This window comes from Oreochromis niloticus, linkage group LG4, assembly GCF_001858045.2.
Source record: "Oreochromis niloticus isolate F11D_XX linkage group LG4, O_niloticus_UMD_NMBU, whole genome shotgun sequence".
Lineage (NCBI taxonomy): Eukaryota > Metazoa > Chordata > Actinopteri > Cichliformes > Cichlidae > Oreochromis > Oreochromis niloticus.
This window is the reverse complement of record NC_031969.2, coordinates 7,002,976-7,024,838: the sequence shown is the minus strand read 5'-3', so window position 1 is coordinate 7,024,838 and position 21,863 is coordinate 7,002,976.

Here is a 21,863-nt window from a genome sequence, read left to right as displayed (position 1 = left end):
ACTACGTGATAGCTAGCGACACAGCTATGTTAGCATAATATAAACAGTGAAGCTGGAGGATGAATGCTAGCTTCACTCAATAAAAGTTAACATGAGGGTTCCCGATGGCTAGGGACAAATGCAATCGCATGGCAGGATGCTGTAAACGGACCAAGCTTCAGTCAGGAGAACAACTGAGATAATCCATCCACAATATGAGGTTAGTCATTAATATACTGCTGCATGGGCTGGGCTGTAGTTACATCGTAAGGTTTTAAAAACTAAGCTTTAAAATGATTAGCGGTAATAAAAACCGAGAGAGGCCGACAGTGATCACTGCCTGTTTTTAGGGGCTTGTTGAGATTAAATACAACAGGATACAAACAAGATTATTAAACGCAGGGTAGTTTGGGCCCAGAAGCAGGATTCATCACGTCATCACTTAAAGACCGGATTACTGAAAATGGCAGAGCAAAGACAATTAGTCCTTAATTTTTCTAAAGGAAAGATACAGATGAAACATCTCCACGCACTACTTATCAAAGTAGTCTGCACAGACACGTTTCACTTCATCTCAAGTGCATGTTCATTTAGCTTTTTCAGTATCTAATAGCTATCCAATCCATCAACGATGCATGAATGACTATAGGAGGAATAGCTTCAGCAGCACGTTTGCATTCGTCTGCACGGTCGGTGTAGCTTACAGAGCTTATAGTAGTTACGTGTTAAAAAAAACAGGGAAAAAGATGTAAAAATGTGCTTTGGGCTGCAAAGTATATATCACAGGTAGAAAGCATTCTGTTATGCTGCCTGTGTGGGCAGCTGGTATGGTTCAGTGTATCTTTCTTTGTATTTTTCTCCATATTCAAAGCTTTAGCCTGGGGGCAGTTGTAGTCCATTATACGATTACGGAGCAGGCCATGACCGATATCTTGTCCTACTAGAAACTGCAAGTCTTTATAGGTTCTCATGGGGCACACAAGTCATTAAAAAGCTAATTCTATATCTACAAGTGTAATAGACAAACAGTTACAGTTTTACAGACAAAACAGACTCATTTAAATTATTTAAATGTGGAAACAATTTACATGGTCTCTGTGACTCTGTGCATAATGTCCATAGAGGTTCAGAACTGCCACACTCGAGTGCAGGGTGAAATCTGTATAATGGCGCACACTTCCTGACAGTCTTTTCTCTAAGGCATTCACAGTGTTCAGCTTGGTTAAGCTCTCGCGCTAAAAAAGTGACAAAAGTAACAGAAGAATGGAAAGAAAGAAAAAATCAGGGAGAAGTGTGAAACTGGTGTACTTGCAAGCTTTGAAAGTCGGCGGACGGGTTCCCTTCTCAACAGTCTCCTGGACCACCTTAATTCATAACGTAACATAACACATGAAACGTTCACAAAATATCTCCCACAGACTAAATTTACAGCCAGTGACCGAAACTCCAGCCTTTACGTGCGATAAACAACTTGCATGGACCCAAGAAGCTTTCACAGCTCTCCTCTCAGTGTGACTCCTGCAGGTTTTCATATGTAGTTTCAAAATAGCTCATAAAGCATGGTTATCCCATCTAGTCCTGCACACAGTGTTGTTGTTGAGTGTCATAGCAGCTCTGTTTGTGCTGTCAGAGCAGAATGAAACTCTGGGTCTCTGGAGGGGTTTGAGTTCCTTCTCCTCCGTAGCTACAGCCCCTAAAGGCTACACATAAGCACACGCACACACAAATACAGACATGACGACCAACACAGAAACCTATATGCACATATTGTCTCTCTTGACACATGTACAGACAGACCAGTTTAACTTATTAACTTATTTATTTATTTATTGACAACATTTCTTCTTCTTCACGTTTCTTTTTTTTCTCGTTTCCTGCGTCTCCGCTCCCTCTTCCTCAATCCCCTCCCCCCCGCAAGATTAAAAGAAAATATATCACAAAAACGACCAAAAACGACTTCTTCACCTTGCCGGATCACCATCTACTACTGCCTTGTACACAGTTTCCTTAAAACGAGAATGTAAATATGTTGGCATGACGTCCAGACATCGCCGCCGACCGCAGAACAGGCGGCGGTTGCGCGTGCATGCGACTGTAACTGTGTGTTTGTGCGTCCATGTTTTACAAAAGAAATTTGGACTTTAGGCTCCCATGTGTACTGTAAAGCACACACGCACAGCTGCATCACACAGACACACACAGACACACACATGCAGGCAGGCCTGAGGAGGAGCAGAGCAACAAAATACACACGAACACTGCTTAGTGAGGATGTGTGTGAGGGGAGGCGCGGCAAGGATGTGGGATTCTCTAAAGGACTCGGGACAGCGGAGCCTCAGGTCATCCTCATGAATCTCTTCTTTTTGTGTTTTCTTCCCCCAAACACTGCTCCGTGATTGGATGGATGTGCAGTATTTTATTTTTCTGACATTAAAAACTCCATTTGAACAAATGTGTTACCCATAAAGAGCTATTAAACATGATCGTCTTACTTTCTGTGAGCACATAAAAGAGTCTAATATTAAATCTAATATTTACTGATCCCCCCGAAATTGCTCTAAAGGTTTAACACTAACTCTGGGAAAGCAACAAATGCTGGCCACCGCAGGCTAAAGTAACACGTACATGAGAGGACTCCTGAGTCTGCCTGTCCCTCGTCTGTTTTTTTCTGTCTAGCTACTGTAACTTTACTTGTTTTTTTTTAATATACTCTGAACGTGGGTATGTATGTATGTATAACTACTATAATGACAACATAAAACCTTGTCTAAATATCTAGCAACATATTCCTCGTGAGAGTGGTTTGGAAAAAAGATATTATGCATCAGATCAAAATTCTTAGTGTAAAGATGACAACGAGCAATAAATTGTAGATCATTTTTTTATTGAATGTTTTACAAAAACATTTATCTTATCGAATAAAGTAGAAGATTTTTAGACAGCTTGGGTGTCCTGGCTGGTTTTTGTGTATTTTCTGTTTATGTGTGTGAGTAAAATGAATCCACACCAGGACTGGCTGATTTTGTGCTGTTTTCAATGACTGCTGTAGGTGGTATCCTCTACAACAAGCGTGGGTAGATAAATACAGTAGCAAAGGATATAAAGTGTACTAGTATAAAATTTGCTGGTTGATATATTCATACATTTTGCAAATACTGACTAATTACATAATTCAGCTTCCTCACTGACTACAAATGATAGTAATACAGATCTGCCACTACCAAAGAAACAAAACAACGGGATATTGGCCAAAATGAGCATTTTATCACACTGAATAATTATGTAATTATTTGACAGTCTACAGGTAGTCCCTCCTCCGGCTGGGGCCTTTCTTTGTGCAGTTTGGTACTCCATGCCAAGGTTGCACCTCCATTTACTGTCATAATCGGGTCTGGATCAGGTGCAGTATACATCGGGTTTGAATGCAGATGCACTAAAGGGCCTTTTAGTAGCAGCTCTCTTTTCCTGGACTGACTGGGCAGTCCAAAGTAGGGTTGACTGTCCACACAGAGAGAAGGATAATACTCTGGTCTGCTTCATGGAAGCATGTGCATGTGCAGCATGTAATGTAGTGGCAGATACATTTTAAAACTGTATTTTTTTTAATAACCTAACAAAAATGTGCATTTTAGTTCAAAGAGCGGGGTGGAAACCCTGACTGATGCAAACAGCGCCATAGTAATGACACGACCGTCAGCAACTACGTTGGTGATGCAGCCTTGCTTCGTGGTTTGGCTGCACAGAAGCCTTCAGTCAAACTGGCAGCGGATAATCAGGTCTGAGCTGTCTGTGTGGCTGTAAAAATCTCATTACAGCTGTGTTTAAGACCCCCTCCAAATGCTGTTTGGATCCACTTTACAACAATCACATCATGTTTTGTTTTTGTTCTTTTTTTCTGCTCAGATTATCGCACCTGATCATCTGCCAATCAAAGCCGGTGATACAGCACTTAAACCTTATTTTTCAAGACCTGCATCGTATTAAAATAATCTATTTTGAAAAATGTAATGACACTATTGACCTTTCTTTTCTGTTACCGCTGTGGGCCTGAGTGGCTGACTTTGACTTCACCAAACCAGGTATGTGAATAAAAGCACACCTGCACCTGCATTTCAAAGACCAGAAGCATCCAGTCTGGGCTTTGGTGTCAGTGTGCGTGTGTGTGTGTGTGTGTGTGTGTGTGTGTGTACATTTTTATTGTTTCTCACTATGAGTGCACCTCAAAATATTTTGTATTGTATACTTTTTAGTTACGTGAGTTAGTCTTGTGGTGCAAAGTGTAAATTATTATGATTCATCCAAAAACAAATGTTTAAGGCTTCGGTCACACAGACCTAGTGACCGCTCAATGGCCTCTGTATTTGCAAACTGATTGGCAAACAGTTGTTGGCTGTCGCTGGGTGGAATTGATCACAATGAGACTGCTGGATCAAGAGCTCATTGTGATTTTTGGTCACTAGGAGATCGCCACAGTCACTTGTAGTTTTCATTAAAGTCACCAACTTGTCTGCAAACGCTCACCAACTACTCATTAAGCTGAAGTGAAACTTTAAACAAGTGTATCACTGCAACTGATACATTTCAAAACGGGAATCTCTGCATAGCTTCTTTACCTCTCAGTGAGGAGATGGTGAGTGTTTGCAGACACGCTGGTGTTCCTTAGCAACCAAAGTAATTGCAAGGAGGTTTCCAGTGTAGCATCTTATACCTCTTTGTGACCAATTTTCCAAGCAACTACTATCAACCTCCAGCAACCACTTGCCATCTGATCAAGGAATGAGCATTTTTTTCTTGTAACTTGAGTTTATCAGGGGGTCACTGACGTTCTCTAGGCCTGCATTGCAGAGGCTTTAGCTATTAATTTCATAGCAAGTCCCAGTAACCTATGGAGACCACTCCCCAGCTGGTTAAAGAATACACATTGTTGACATTGTTGTGGCTGCAAGAGGGTTGCAGACCCTCATGGTGGTGGATGAAAAAAAGTGTGCCATGTTTTATTGGCATCCTCTAATATTTGCTGAGATACACCAGGCTGGACCAAAACAACGGATTCATCCAAACTAACAAATAAATAAATAAAAGATACCCCAATGTTGACTTTAGCTAACTTAATTACATGTAATTTTCAATGTAATTCTGTTACTTAGAAGATTTTACACAGTACAATGTAAAATCTTTAATTTCATTGAATCTGGTCAAATGAAATTGACTTGATTGGTTTACATTCAGTTTATGCAAAACACATTTCTCATCATGATTAATTATTTAAGTAAATAAACCTTTAATTTTATATATTTCAGTTTTCAATCACTGAAAAATATTGCTTCCTGTATCGCTTTACTGAGGGTGAAGAGTTTACAGGATAAGGGCCACTTAAAAATATTCTTGGTTCACATCACCGCAAACTGTTTCTTTATAGTCTAACTAGTTAATGCCCAACTAGTTCAGGACTATCTTAAGTTATTCGATGATGTGTGTGTCCTTGAGTTCACTTGATTTTTAGAGGATGTTTGTTGAAATCAGCAACTTCTCGCTGCCAAAAGTGACACCATGAGAGCACTTAGAGCAATCAGAATGACAGCAATAGCAACAGCGACTTGAAAAATGCTGAAATCCTCTGTAATACACGAACTAAAGATTCATGCAGTACAAGCAGCTCCATTCACATATAAATATGTTCCAAGGCTATTTATTGAAGACAAGTTCTACTGTGAATAACTATGCAGCTAATTCTGGTCATTTTACCCCTGTTAGCATCACAATAGCTTTTGCAATTCTTACAGTCCAACATGCTTCTCTCTGTTTTTAAGGGTCAAAACTGTAACATCTTAGAAAAGACAAAAGCGTGCACGTATCGCTAAATTCAGGATCAATTTTTTCTGAAGGGATACAGCAGAAAAAGGTAAAGCGCTGTCAGACAGTTACTGTGAGTCAGTAAAACACTTAAATGTCAAAGCCTGTTTCGTGTGAGAGGACAAGACAAAGCACGGCGCACACTGTCAGCTGTCACAGGCATGTTTGTCTGCACAGAAGGAGACAAGAGTTTTTGTGAATGAACGCTGAACCGGTGTGACACAAAAACATTCTGTAATTGCACATTCAGAGAGACTGGCAAAGATATTTTGTGCGCACTGTCAGCCGTTTGAAGCATCGCATCAGCATGAAAGGAGAGGCGGCCTTTTGAAAACAAGTCCTTCTCCGTTGGACTCGAGAGGCTGCTTTGCAAGTCACTGCTAAAACAGAGCCATCCACAACATCTGCATCAGAGAGAGAGACAGGAGGGCTGGCTGCATGTGTATGCGTGTCACAGCTTGTATGCGTATTCTATTTTCTTGTATGTTTTTTGAGTGTGCTCAGAGGGGGTGCGATGGAGAGGGGAGTCCTGTCAGTGCTGTCCCACACACAAAGAAGATAAAGCTACTAATGGCCTGGGTTTCCTCTAATGGAACGCTGAGCTGCGTGTGTGTGTTTTATGTGTGTGTGTGCGTGCATCAACAAAGCTGCATTCAAAGCATCTCTTATTCATGGCTGCATTATGGCATTCAGGCCCGGGCTTTCTCTCTCTTTTCTATTTACAGCTCCCTCTCTCTGTCTTTACATGTCAGCATCTATTCACTTGCGCCTACTGTTTCCAGGCTGCAGAGCTGCGCCCATCAGCCCCCTGCGTACCGATGAAAGATCCACTCTGCTTCTCTGGCGTCCCTGCACCTCATCCCACATCTATCACACCAAATCACTGCTGTGAAGGTGAACACAGCCTTATCTTTCTGCTGATGTGCAAGCATTTTACATGCAGGGGAACTTGTTGTTAACTGAGGTCACAAAGCTTCTATTTTTTCTTTTTGCACAGTAATGGACACATTTACTGTATCTACAATACAGCTAAGCAGTAATGTGGCTGGTCTATTCACTCTAAATCTGCTCAAGGTGCTTCTTCACTGCAGTTATCTAAATTCAATCTAAATTTAGTTGGACTATGTTTTTCTGCTGTGATATGTCAAAATGTTGCCTGTAAAATGCCACTTATATCACTTATAAATGAAGTGACCAGCTATTTTTATGCCAGTAGGTGGATTATTTCTTTTTGTGTCACATTTACATGACATTACATTTTCTATTTGCCTTTTAGCCCAGTGGTCTCATCACATCTAAATGAGTGGTACCCTCTTCTGGTGAAAAGAGGGTAAAACAATGAAAGAGGGGGGGAGAGCATATACACTGAATACTGCTTATATACTCTTAATATACACTCACTGGTCAGTTTGTTTGATGCACCTGACTAGTATTGGGTTGGGCCCAGGTTTGACTTCAGAGCTCCCTGCATTGTTCGTTGTACAGATTAAACGAGGTGCTGGAAACATTCCTCAGAGATGTTGGTCTATGGTGACATGATGGCATCACAAAGTTGCTGCAGATTTGTCCGTGATCTTAATCTCCCACATCCCTGAGGTGCTCTATTGAATCAAGATCTGGTGACTGCATAGGTCATTTGAGTACAATGAACTCAGGAAGCAGCCATCAGAAGATGACGGTATCCTGTAGTGGTAAAGGGATGGACACGATCAGGAACAATTCTCAGGTAGGCTGTGGTGTTTAAATGATGCTCGGTTGGTGCTAAGGGGCCAAAGGTGTGCTGAGAAAATATCCGTCAAACCATTACACCACAATAACCACAATTGTTTCATTTATTTTGAACATGTAAAACAATATGCAGACAGTCATTTAGGAAAAATAGAACCAATAAAAAAATACTATAAAAAATAAAGTAGAATACGAAGCGCATCTTGACATTTGCTTATTTAGTTTACATATCTGAAACGGAGTGAAAGAAAGTGCACACTTATTTAAAGCTCTTCTCCGTAAATTATCCATTATTATTTATCCATTCATTCTCTTCCGCTTATCCTTTTCAGGATCGCAGAACTCAGGGAGCTGGAACCTATCCCAGCTTTCTTTGGGCGAGAGGCATGCTACACCGTGGTTGCAGGGCTAACACATAGACACAGCCATTCGCACTCACCTATGGGCAATTTTCAGTTTACAGTTAACCTATCCCCACTAACTCTATGTAACTGGACTGTGGGAGGAAGTACCCAGTACCCAGAGTACCCAGGCAAACACAGAAAAACCCCAGCCTGATGGTGGAATTGAACCTTCTTGATGTGAGGCAACAGTGCAAACCACAATGCCACCGTGCTGCCCTTCCTTATTTATATTAACCTGAATTACAACAATGAATATATTTCTAATTACACATAATTTCTACACTATATGAAATACAAAACATTGTCATAGTTACTGGGAGAAACTATATTCTGATGCCATAAGGTCCCTTTTTTTTTTTTAAATTAATCTATCATTATTTATTGTATCACGTCTTTTTAAGAGGTCATGACTAACCCAGCGTCTGCTTATAGATTTGTATATTTATTAGTTATATGTTTCGCTTTTTTTCATTCTCTTTGGAAACATACTCGTTTGAAATCATATGTTATATATGATTATATGATTTCAACAAAATGACAGCATACATCACACAAAACACTGTGCAGTACGCCCAATGTTATTTATATTATTGTCTAATAATGTCCAGTTCTGAGTCATTAAACGTGTGTATGTGTTCTTTTCTTTCATTCCAGTTTATTAATCTGATTAATTCTATCATGAACTGTAAACACTTGAAGATGATGCTGGCTGATATAATTTATCAGTAGTAATAGTATTTCCATGTCATTTGGGAATAAGCATAGCTGGACTGGCCATCGGGCATACCGGGCATTTGCCCGGTGGGCCGCTCGTGATTTTTCGTTTTTATCGGCCGATGGGGTTTTCTTTCTTTCTTTCTTTTTTTCAACGGTATAAATGAATAGTGGTGTATTGGCCAGTTGGTCATCATGAATTGGGCTGGACCAATTACAGCCGAGGAGGTCGAACTTTAAAGTTGAGGTGAAAAGCAACGCGATTTGTCCCGATCAGCTGATCAATGATCAATGATCAGCTGATCGGCTTTTCTCTCTGCGTCAGAAAGAGCAAACCAGCGGAGGTCGCGTTAAACAACAGAAGCACCTTTAAATTTGATGAGCTGTTGTTAGAATTTATTTAATATTAATTTCTAGTATCAGCTGATGTTTGCTGGAGGGATGAAGGGTTGAAGGGAAGTTATGAACTGTTTCTGGGAGACAAATAACACCAGGATCCTTTTCTAAGTAGCTGACAGCTGGTAACTGTGCAGGGGCGGGTCTTGCAAAGTTTTGCCAGGGGGCCAGGTAGGGCATTAACAGGGAAAGGGGAGCACAAAAAACACGTTTCTTTCTTATTCTCATTTAAAATTTCTAGCTTTTAACAAATAATTATCTGAATCATACAACCAAAGTTTTCATCTATGTATAGAAATCCATTATTGTGCATAGTAATTTTTTTCAGGGTCCCAACATAATTTCTTCAGAAGTAAGTACTGTATATGATGCCAGTATTTTCCCACATTTTCTACATACTGTACCAGTACTGTGTGTAAAATACCATCAAAATTAAGTTTTGATGGTAAGTTTTGAGTGAGGAAGTTTTATTCTTTCTCACCTTTCTTTCTGTCTCCTTTCACCTTTTAAAGGTTGCCATGTTAGAAAAAATATTTTGCCCTGCCATGCTGTTTATTGATGTGGTAAATAAATAGTTTATGAAAATATCACTAAATCTGTCATGTATTATTTTTAATATTCAGTAATGGTCATGTCTCACCTCTAGTCTTCTCTGTCTTAATTTCAAGTTTCCACGATATGTTGTAGATAGTTCAGGAGGTAAACCAAGCAGTCTTTGGGTTTCGGCTGAGTACTTTTTAGAATACCAGAATAGGGAGGATGGTGTAGGTTTAAGTTAATTTCTAGATTGATACATATATACCAACAAGACGGTGTACATCACTGTCACAACGACGTTTGTTTGGCTTTATGGTTTTTCCCATAATACCTGGTGGGCCAGTCTCTAGTCAAAATGCCCGGGCTGATTTTTTGTCCCAGTCCAGCCCTGATCATAATCGTCTTCCCCAGGATAGAGAGGCACCCCTGTAGCAAGCTCCACAGCTACCAGCCCCAGAGCCCACATGTCAATTGCTTCATCATATGGAATGCCAAGCATAACCTCGGGTGCACAATAACCAACCGTCCCCACACGGTCACCAGTAATCACTGCAGAAGTGTTACATGCGAGGCCAAAGTCTATAAGTTTGACTTTGATGGGAGACTCGTGGCGATTCACAACCATTATGTTGGCAGGTTTGAGGTCAGCATGCACTATTCCCACAGAACCCAGGTGGAACAGAGCATTTGCGATCTGATGCAAAATTGGCCTGAGTTCTCTTATTGGGAGACCCTGGTTATTCCAGCCCCCTATGTAGTCCCACAGGCTTTGATCGAGGAGTTCAAAATTTAAGCAAATACGCTCTCCATCGAGGAAATAGCCGTTCCATTCAACAATGTTGCACCTGTCTGGATCCAAGCGTTGCAGCTGCTCCAGGATGAAAATTTCCTGTTTTGCCTGTTGCAGAATTTCAGGGTCGCTCTTGTTGACTTTAATAGCCACAATTTGGTTGTTTTTTGTATTGCGACACCTGGTTACAACACCGAAGCCTCCTTCTCCAAGGAAAGACTCTACCATGTGGTGATCTCCCAAAATGGTCCCTTCAGATATATCAAGATCATCTTCAGAGGAAGATGGGTTGGCTGAGGTGTTGACATGTCCTTTTTGAGGATATTCAACTGAGTTTTGGAAACTGCAGTTGAATTTTTGCGATCCTTGACTTTTCCAGCTTGAAGGCTGCTGAGAGACCACAAGGTTTTCTCCCCCTGTGCTATTCATGTCAGTACAGGGGGCACTCCTTGAGAGGCCAGTGTTGAAAAAGGGATGCTTCAGAACCTCCGAGGGTGTTATGCGCTGATTTGCATCCAAGGCCAACATCTGTTTGATTAGCCTGACAAATAATGGTTGGCCATTTTCAGGTCCTCGCCTTACCTTCAGTAGTTGTTCGAGGTCATCGAGACGCTTAAGTTTTATATATCGAGTTTCCTTGGATTGATAATTTGTCTCGTATTGAAATTGTTCTTCGGTCTTAAATGTCCAATGCTGTTCGTAGTAGTTATCTTCGATGAAATAGCAATCAGTGTACAAGCCAGACTCTAGAAGATGATCTGGTAGCTGACCCTGAGTTTCAATTATGAATTTCAAAACATCATAATCGTCTTCCCCAGGATAGAGAGGCACCCCTGTAGCAAGCTCCACAGCTACCAGCCCCAGAGCCCACATGTCAATTGCTTCATCATATGGAATGCCAAGCATAACCTCGGGTGCACAATAACCAACCGTCCCCACACGGTCACCAGTAATCACTGCAGAAGTGTTACATGCGAGGCCAAAGTCTATAAGTTTGACTTTGATGGGAGACTCATGGCGATTCACAACCATTATGTTGGCAGGTTTGAGGTCAGCATGCACTATTCCCACAGAACCCAGGTGGAACAGAGCATTTGCGATCTGATGCAAAATTGGCCTGAGTTCTCTTATTGGGAGACCCTGGTTATTCCAGCCCCCTATGTAGTCCCACAGGCTTTGATCGAGGAGTTCAAAATTTAAGCAAATACGCTCTCCATCGAGGAAATAGCCGTTCCATTCAACAATGTTGCACCTGTCTGGATCCAAGCGTTGCAGCTGCTCCAGGATGAAAATTTCCTGTTTTGCCTGTTGCAGAATTTCAGGGTCGCTCTTGTTGACTTTAATAGCCACAATTTGGTTGTTTTTTGTATTGCGACACCTGGTTACAACACCGAAGCCTCCTTCTCCAAGGAAAGACTCTACCATGTGGTGATCTCCCAAAATGGTCCCTTCAGATATATCAAGATCATCTTCAGAGGAAGATGGGTTGGCTGAGGTGTTGACATGTCCTTTTTGAGGATATTCAACTGAGTTTTGGAAACTGCAGTTGAATTTTTGCGATCCTTGACTTTTCCAGCTTGAAGGCTGCTGAGAGACCACAAGGTTTTCTCCCCCTGTGCTATTCATGTCAGTACAGGGGGCACTCCTTGAGAGGCCAGTGTTGAAAAAGGGATGCTTCAGAACCTCCGAGGGTGTTATGCGCTGATTTGCATCCAAGGCCAACATCTGTTTGATTAGCCTGACAAATAATGGTTGGCCATTTTCAGGTCCTCGCCTTACCTTCAGTAGTTGTTCGAGGTCATCGAGACGCTTAAGTTTTATATATCGAGTTTCCTTGGATTGATAATTTGTCTCGTATTGAAATTGTTCTTTGGTCTTAAATGTCCAGCGCTGTTCGTAGTAGTTATCTTCGATGAAATAGCAATCAGTGTACAAGCCAGACTCTAGAAGATGATCTGGTAGCTGACCCTGAGTTTCAATTATGAATTTCAAAACATCATAATCGTCTTCCCCAGGATAGAGAGGCACCCCTGTAGCAAGCTCCACAGCTACCAGCCCCAGAGCCCACATGTCAATTGCTTCATCATATGGAATGCCAAGCATAACCTCGGGTGCACAATAACCAACCGTCCCCACACGGTCACCAGTAATCACTGCAGAAGTGTTACATGCGAGGCCAAAGTCTATAAGTTTGACTTTGACAGGAGACTCATGGCGATTCACAACCATTATGTTGGCAGGTTTGAGGTCAGCATGCACTATTCCCACAGAACCCAGGTGGAACAGAGCATTTGCGATCTGATGCAAAATTGGCCTGAGTTCTCTTATTGGGAGACCCTGGTTATTCCAGCCCCCTATGTAGTCCCACAGGCTTTGATCGAGGAGTTCAAAATTTAAGCAAATACGCTCTCCATCGAGGAAATAGCCGTTCCATTCAACAATGTTGCACCTGTCTGGATCCAAGCGTTGCAGCTGCTCCAGGATGAAAATTTCCTGTTTTGCCTGTTGCAGAATTTCAGGGTCGCTCTTGTTGACTTTAATAGCCACAATTTGGTTGTTTTTTGTATTGCGACACCTGGTTACAACACCGAAGCCTCCTTCTCCAAGGAAAGACTCTACCATGTGGTGATCTCCCAAAATGGTCCCTTCAGATATATCAAGATCATCTTCAGAGGAAGATGGGCTGGCTGAGGTGTTGACATGTCCTTTTGAGGATATTCAACTGAGTTTTGGAAACTGCAGTTGAATTTTTGCGATCCTTGACTTTTCCAGCTTGAAGGCTGCTGAGAGACCACAAGGTTTTCTCCCCTGTGCTATTCATGTCAGTACAGGGGGCACTCCTTGAGAGGCCAGTGTTGAAAAAGGGATGCTTCAGAACCTCCGAGGGTGTTATGCGCTGATTTGCATCCAAGGCCAACATCTGTTTGATTAGCCTGACAAATAATGGTTGGCCATTTTCAGGTCCTCGCCTTACCTTCAGTAGTTGTTCGAGGTCATCGAGACGCTTAAGTTTTATATATCGAGTTTCCTTGGATTGATAATTTGTCTCATATTGAAATTGTTCTTTGGTCTTAAATGTCCAGCGCTGTTCGTAGTAGTTATCTTCGATGAAATAGCAATCAGTGTACAAGCCAGACTCTAGAAGATGATCTGGTAGCTGACCCTGAGTTTCAATTATGAATTTCAAAACATCATAATCGTCTTCCCCAGGATAGAGAGGCACCCCTGTAGCAAGCTCCACAGCTACCAGCCCCAGAGACCACATGTCAATTGCTTCATCATATGGAGTGCCAAGCATAATCCCAGGTGCACAATAACCAATTGTCCCCACAGTACCACCAGTAATCACTGCAGAAGTGTTACATGCGATGCCAAAGTCTATAAGTTTTACTTTGACAGGAGACTCATGGCGATTCACAACCATTATGTTGGCAGGTTTGAGGTCAGCATGCACTATTCCCACAGAACCCAGGTGGAACAGAGCATTTGCGATCTGATGCAAAATTGGCCTGAGTTCTCTTATTGGGAGACCCTGGTTATTCCAGCCCCTATGTAGTCCCACAGGCTTTGATCGAGGAGTTCAAAATTTAAGCAAATACGCTCTCCATCGAGGAAATAGCCGTTCCATTCAACAATGTTGCACCTGTCTGGATCCAAGCGTTGCAGCTGCTCCAGGATGAAAATTTCCTGTTTTGCCTGTTGCAGAATTTCAGGGTCGCTCTTGTTGACTTTAATAGCCACAATTTGGTTGTTTTTTGTATTGCGACACCTGGTTACAACACCGAAGCCTCCTTCTCCAAGGAAAGACTCTACCATGTGGTGATCTCCCAAAATGGTCCCTTCAGATATATCAAGATCATCTTCAGAGGAAGATGGGTTGGCTGAGGTGTTGACATGTCCTTTTTGAGGATATTCAACTGAGTTTTGGAAACTGCAGTTGAATTTTTGCGATCCTTGACTTTCCAGCTTGAAGGCTGCTGAGAGACCACAAGGTTTCTCCCCTGTGCTATCATGTCATACAGGGGCACTCCTGAGAGGCCAGTGTTGAAAAGGGATGCTTCAGAACCTCCGAGGGTGTTATGCGCTGATTTGCATCCAAGGCCAACATCTGTTTGATTAGCCTGACAAATAATGGTTGGCCATTTTCAGGTCCTCGCCTTACCTTCAGTAGTTGTTCGAGGTCATCGAGACGCTTAAGTTTTATATATCGAGTTTCTTGGATTGATAATTTGTCTCGTATTGAAATTGTTCTTTGGTCTTAAATGTCCAGCGCTGTTCGTAGTATTATCTTCGATGAAATAGCAATCAGTGTACAAGCCAGACTCTAGAAGATGATCTGGTAGCTGACCCTGAGTTTCAATTATGAATTTCAAAACATCATAATCGTCTTCCCCAGGATAGAGAGGCACCCCTGTAGCAAGCTCCACAGCTACCAGCCCCAGAGCCCACATGTCAATTGCTTCATCATATGGATGCCAAGCATAACCTCGGGTGCACAATAACCAACCGTCCCCACACGGTCACCAGTAATCACTGCAGAAGTGTTACATGCGAGGCCAAAGTCTATAAGTTTGACTTTGACGGGAGACTCATGGCGATTCACAACCATTATGTTGGCAGGTTTGAGGTCAGCATGCACTATTCCCACAGAACCCAGGTGGAACAGAGCATTTGCGATCTGATGCAAAATTGGCCTGAGTTCTCTTATTGGGAGACCCTGGTTATTCCAGCCCCTATGTAGTCCCACAGGCTTTGATCGAGGAGTTCAAAATTTAAGCAAATACGCTCTCCATCGAGGAAATAGCCTTCCATTCAACAATGTTGCACCTGTCTGGATCCAAGCGTTGCAGCTGCTCCAGGATGAAAATTTCCTGTTTTGCCTGTTGCAGAATTTCAGGGTCGCTCTTGTTGACTTTAATAGCCACAATTTGGTTGTTTTTGTATTGCGACACCTGGTTACAACACCGAAGCCTCCTTCTCCAAGGAAAGACTCTACCATGTGGTGATCTCCCAAAATGGTCCCTTCAGATATTCAAGATCATCTTCAGAGGAAGATGGTTGGCTGAGGTGTTGACATGTCCTTTTGAGGATATTCAACTGAGTTTTGGAAACTGCAGTTGAATTTTGCGATCCTTGACTTTCCAGCTTGAAGGCTGCTGAGAGACCACAAGGTTTTCTCCCCCTGTGCTATTCATGTCAGTACAGGGGCACTCCTTGAGAGGCCAGTGTTGAAAAGGGATGCTTCAGAACCTCCGAGGGTGTTATGCGCTGATTTGCATCCAAGGCCAACATCTGTTTGATTAGCCTGACAAATAATGGTTGGCCATTTCAGGTCCTCGCCTTACCTTCAGTAGTTGTTCGAGTCATCGAGACGCTTAAGTTTTATATATCGAGTTTCCTTGGATTGATAATTTGTCTCGTATTGAAATTGTTCTTTGGTCTTAAATGTCCAGCGCTGTTCGTAGTAGTTATCTTCGATGAAATAGCAATCAGTGTACAAGCCAGACTCTAGAAGATGATCTGGTAGCTGACCCTGAGTTTCAATTATGAATTTCAAAACATCATAATCGTCTTCCCCAGGATAGAGAGGCACCCCTGTAGCAAGCTCCACAGCTACCAGCCCCAGAGCCCACATGTCAATTGCTTCATCATATGGATGCCAAGCATAACCTCGGGTGCACAATAACCAACTGTCCCCACACGGTCACCAGTAATCACTGCAGAAGTGTTACATGCGAGGCCAAAGTCTATAAGTTTGACTTTGACGGAGACTCATGGCGATTCACAACCATTATGTTGGCAGGTTGAGGTCAGCATGCACTATTCCCACAGAACCCAGGTGGAACAGAGCATTTGCGATCTGATGCAAAATTGGCCTGAGTTCTCTTATTGGGAGACCCTGGTTATTCCAGCCCCTATGTAGTCCCACAGGCTTTGATCGAGGAGTTCAAAATTTAAGCAAATACGCTCTCCATCGAGGAAATAGCCGTTCCATTCAACAATGTTGCACCTGTCTGGATCCAAGCGTTGCAGCTGCTCCAGGATGAAAATTTCCTGTTTTGCCTGTTGCAGAATTTCAGGGTCGCTCTTGTTGACTTTAATAGCCACAATTTGGTTGTTTTTGTATTGCGACACCTGGTTACAACACCGAAGCCTCCTTCTCCAAGGAAAGACTCTACCATGTGGTGATCTCCCAAAATGGTCCCTTCAGATATATCAAGATCATCTTCAGAGGAAGATGGGTTGGCTGAGGTGTTGACATGTCCTTTTGAGGATATTCAACTGAGTTTTGGAAACTGCAGTTGAATTTTTGCGATCCTTGACTTTTCCAGCTTGAAGGCTGCTGAGAGACCACAAGGTTTTCTCCCCCTGTGCTATTCATGTCAGTACAGGGGGCACTCCTTGAGAGGCCAGTGTTGAAAAAGGGATGCTTCAGAACCTCCGAGGGTGTTATGCGCTGATTTGCATCCAAGGCCAACATCTGTTTGATTAGCCTGACAAATAATGGTTGGCCATTTTCAGGTCCTCGCCTTACCTTCAGTAGTTGTTCGAGGTCATCGAGACGCTTAAGTTTTATATATCGAGTTTCCTTGGATTGATAATTTGTCTCGTATTGAAATTGTTCTTGGTCTTAAATGTCCACGCTGTTCGTAGTAGTTATCTTCGATGAAATAGCAATCAGTGTACAAGCCAGACTCTAGAAGATGATCTGGTAGCTGACCCTGAGTTTCAATTATGAATTTCAAAACATCATAATCGTCTTCCCAGGATAGAGAGGCACCCCTGTAGCAAGCTCCACAGCTACCAGCCCCAGAGCCCACATGTCAATTGCTTCATCATATGGAATGCCAAGCATAACCTCGGGTGCACAATAACCAACCGTCCCCACACGGTCACCAGTAATCACTGCAGAAGTGTTACATGCGAGGCCAAAGTCTATAAGTTTGACTTTGATGGAGACTCATGGCGATTCACAACCATTATGTTGGCAGGTTTGAGGTCAGCATGCACTATTCCCACAGAACCCAGGTGGAACAGAGCATTTGCGATCTGATGCAAAATTGGCCTGAGTTCTCTTATTGGGAGACCCTGGTTATTCCAGCCCCCTATGTAGTCCCACAGGCTTTGATCGAGGAGTTCAAAATTTAAGCAAATACGCTCTCCATCGAGGAAATAGCCTTCCATTCAACAATGTTGCACCTGTCTGGATCCAAGCGTTGCAGCTGCTCCAGGATGAAAATTTCCTGTTTTGCCTGTTGCAGAATTTCAGGGTCGCTCTTGTTGACTTTAATAGCCACAATTTGGTTGTTTTTTGTATTGCGACACCTGGTTACAACACCGAAGCCTCCTTCTCCAAGGAAAGACTCTACCATGTGGTGATCTCCCAAAATGGTCCCTTCAGATATTCAAGATCATCTTCAGAGGAAGATGGGTTGGCTGAGGTGTTGACATGTCCTTTTTGAGGATATTCAACTGAGTTTTGGAAACTGCAGTTGAATTTTTGCGATCCTTGACTTTCCAGCTTGAAGGCTGCTGAGAGACCACAAGGTTTTCTCCCCCTGTGCTATTCATGTCAGTACAGGGGGCACTCCTTGAGAGGCCAGTGTTGAAAAAGGGATGCTTCAGAACCTCCGAGGGTGTTATGCGCTGATTTGCATCCAAGGCCAACATCTGTTTGATTAGCCTGACAAATAATGGTTGGCCATTTTCAGGTCCTCGCCTTACCTTCAGTAGTTGTTCGAGGTCATCGAGACGCTTAAGTTTATATATCGAGTTTCCTTGGATTGATAATTTGTCTCGTATTGAAATTGTTCTTTGGTCTTAAATGTCCAGCGCTGTTCGTAGTAGTTATCTTCGATGAAATAGCAATCAGTGTACAAGCCAGACTCTAGAAGATGATCTGGTAGCTGACCCTGAGTTTCAATTATGAATTTCAAAACATCATAATCGTCTTCCCAGGATAGAGAGGCACCCCTGTAGCAAGCTCCACAGCTACCAGCCCCAGAGCCACATGTCAATTGCTTCATCATATGGATGCCAAGCATAACCTCGGGTGCACAATAACCAACCGTCCCCACACGGTCACCAGTAATCACTGCAGAAGTGTTACATGCGAGGCCAAAGTCTATAAGTTTGACTTTGATGGAGACTCATGGCGATTCACAACCATTATGTTGGCAGGTTTGAGGTCAGCATGCACTATTCCCACAGAACCCAGGTGGAACAGAGCATTTGCGATCTGATGCAAAATTGGCCTGAGTTCTCTTATTGGGAGACCCTGGTTATTCCAGCCCCCTATGTAGTCCCACAGGCTTTGATCGAGGAGTTCAAAATTAAGCAAATACGCTCTCCATCGAGGAAATAGCCGTTCCATTCAACAATGTTGCACCTGTCTGGATCCAAGCGTTGCAGCTGCTCCAGGATGAAAATTTCCTGTTTTGCTGTTGCAGAATTTCAGGGTCGCTCTTGTTGACTTTAATAGCCACAATTTGGTTGTTTTTTGTATTGCGACACCTGGTTACAACACCGAAGCCTCCTTCTCCAAGGAAAGACTCTACCATGTGGTGATCTCCCAAAATGGTCCCTTCAGATATATCAAGATCATCTTCAGAGGAAGATGGGTTGGCTGAGGTGTTGACATGTCCTTTTTGAGGATATTCAACTGAGTTTTGGAAACTGCAGTTGAATTTTTGCGATCCTTGACTTTCCAGCTTGAAGGCTGCTGAGAGACCACAAGGTTTTCTCCCCCTGTGCTATTCATGTCAGTACAGGGGGCACTCCTTGAGAGGCCAGTGTTGAAAAAGGGATGCTTCAGAACCTCCGAGGGTGTTATGCGCTGATTTGCATCCAAGGCCAACATCTGTTTGATTAGCCTGACAAATAATGGTTGGCCATTTTCAGGTCCTCGCCTTACCTTCAGTAGTTGTTCGAGGTCATCGAGACGCTTAAGTTTTATATATCGAGTTTCCTTGGATTGATAATTTGTCTCGTATTGAAATTGTTCTTTGGTCTTAAATGTCCAGCGCTGTTCGTAGTAGTTATCTTCGATGAAATAGCAATCAGTGTACAAGCCAGACTCTAGAAGATGATCTGGTAGCTGACCCTGAGTTTCAATTATGAATTTCAAAACATCATAATCGTCTTCCCCAGGATAGAGAGGCACCCCTGTAGCAAGCTCCACAGCTACCAGCCCCAGAGCCCACATGTCAATTGCTTCATCATATGGAATGCCAAGCATAACCTCGGGTGCACAATAACCAACCGTCCCCACACGGTCACCAGTAATCACTGCAGAAGTGTTACATGCGAGGCCAAAGTCTATAAGTTTGACTTTGATGGGAGACTCATGGCGATTCACAACCATTATGTTGGCAGGTTTGAGGTCAGCATGCACTATTCCCACAGAACCCAGGTGGAACAGAGCATTTGCGATCTGATGCAAAATTGGCCTGAGTTCTCTTATTGGGAGACCCTGGTTATTCCAGCCCCCTATGTAGTCCCACAGGCTTTGATCGAGGAGTTCAAAATTTAAGCAAATACGCTCTCCATCGAGGAAATAGCCTTCCATTCAACAATGTTGCACCTGTCTGGATCCAAGCGTTGCAGCTGCTCCAGGATGAAAATTTCCTGTTTGCCTGTTGCAGAATTTCAGGGTCGCTCTTGTTGACTTTAATAGCCACAATTTGGTTGTTTTTTGTATTGCGACACCTGGTTACAACACCGAAGCCTCCTTCTCCAAGGAAAGACTCTACCATGTGGTGATCTCCCAAAATGGTCCCTTCAGATATATCAAGATCATCTTCAGAGGAAGATGGGTTGGCTGAGGTGTTGACATGTCCTTTTTGAGGATATTCAACTGAGTTTTGGAAACTGCAGTTGAATTTTGCGATCCTTGACTTTTCCAGCTTGAAGGCTGCTGAGAGACCACAAGGTTTTCTCCCCCTGTGCTATTCATGTCAGTACAGGGGCACTCCTTGAGAGGCCAGTGTTGAAAAAGGGATGCTTCAGAACCTCCGAGGGTGTTATGCGCTGATTTGCATCCAAGGCCAACATCTGTTTGATTAGCCTGACAAATAATGGTTGGCCATTTTCAGGTCCTCGCCTTACCTTCAGTAGTTGTTCGAGGTCATCGAGACGCTTAAGTTTTATATATCGAGTTTCCTTGGATTGATAATTTGTCTCGTATTGAAATGTTCTTTGGTCTTAAATGTCCAGCGCTGTTCGTAGTAGTTATCTTCGATGAAATAGCAATCAGTGTACAAGCCAGACTCTAGAAGATGATCTGGTAGCTGACCCTGAGTTTCAATTATGAATTTCAAAACATCATAATCGTCTTCCCAGGATAGAGAGGCACCCCTGTAGCAAGCTCCACAGCTACCAGCCCCAGAGCCCACATGTCAATTGCTTCATCATATGGAATGCCAAGCATAACCTCGGGTGCACAATAACCAACCGTCCCCACACGGTCACCAGTAATCACTGCAGAAGTTTACATGCGAGGCCAAAGTCTATAAGTTTGACTTTGATGGGAGACTCATGGCGATTCACAACCATTATGTTGGCAGGTTTGAGGTCAGCATGCACTATTCCCACAGAACCAGGTGGAACAGAGCATTTGCGATCTGATGCAAAATTGGCCTGAGTTCTCTTATTGGGAGACCCTGGTTATTCCAGCCCCCTATGTAGTCCCACAGGCTTTGATCGAGGAGTTCAAAATTTAAGCAAATACGCTCTCCATCGAGGAAATAGCCGTTCCATTCAACAATGTTGCACCTGTCTGGATCCAAGCGTTGCAGCTGCTCCAGGATGAAAATTCCTGTTTTGCCTGTTGCAGAATTTCAGGGTCGCTCTTGTTGACTTTAATAGCCACAATTTGGTTGTTTTTTGTATTGCGACACCTGGTTACAACACCGAAGCCTCCTTCTCCAAGGAAAGACTCTACCATGTGGTGATCTCCCAAAATGGTCCCTTCAGATATATCAAGATCATCTTCAGAGGAAGATGGGTTGGCTGAGGTGTTGACATGTCCTTTTGAGGATATTCAACTGAGTTTTGGAAACTGCAGTTGAATTTTTGCGATCTTGACTTTTCCAGCTTGAAGGCTGCTGAGAGACCACAAGGTTTTCTCCCCCTGTGCTATTCATGTCAGTACAGGGGGCACTCCTTGAGAGCCAGTGTTGAAAAAGGGATGCTTCAGAACCTCCGAGGGTGTTATGCGCTGATTTGCATCCAAGGCCAACATCTGTTTGATTAGCCTGACAAATAATGGTTGGCCATTTTCAGGTCCTCGCCTTACCTTCAGTAGTTGTTCGAGTCATCGAGACGCTTAAGTTTTATATATCGAGTTTCCTTGATTGATAATTTGTCTCGTATTGAAATTGTTCTTTGGTCTTAAATGTCCAGCGCTGTTCGTAGTAGTTATCTTCGATGAAATAGCAATCAGTGTACAAGCCAGACTCTAG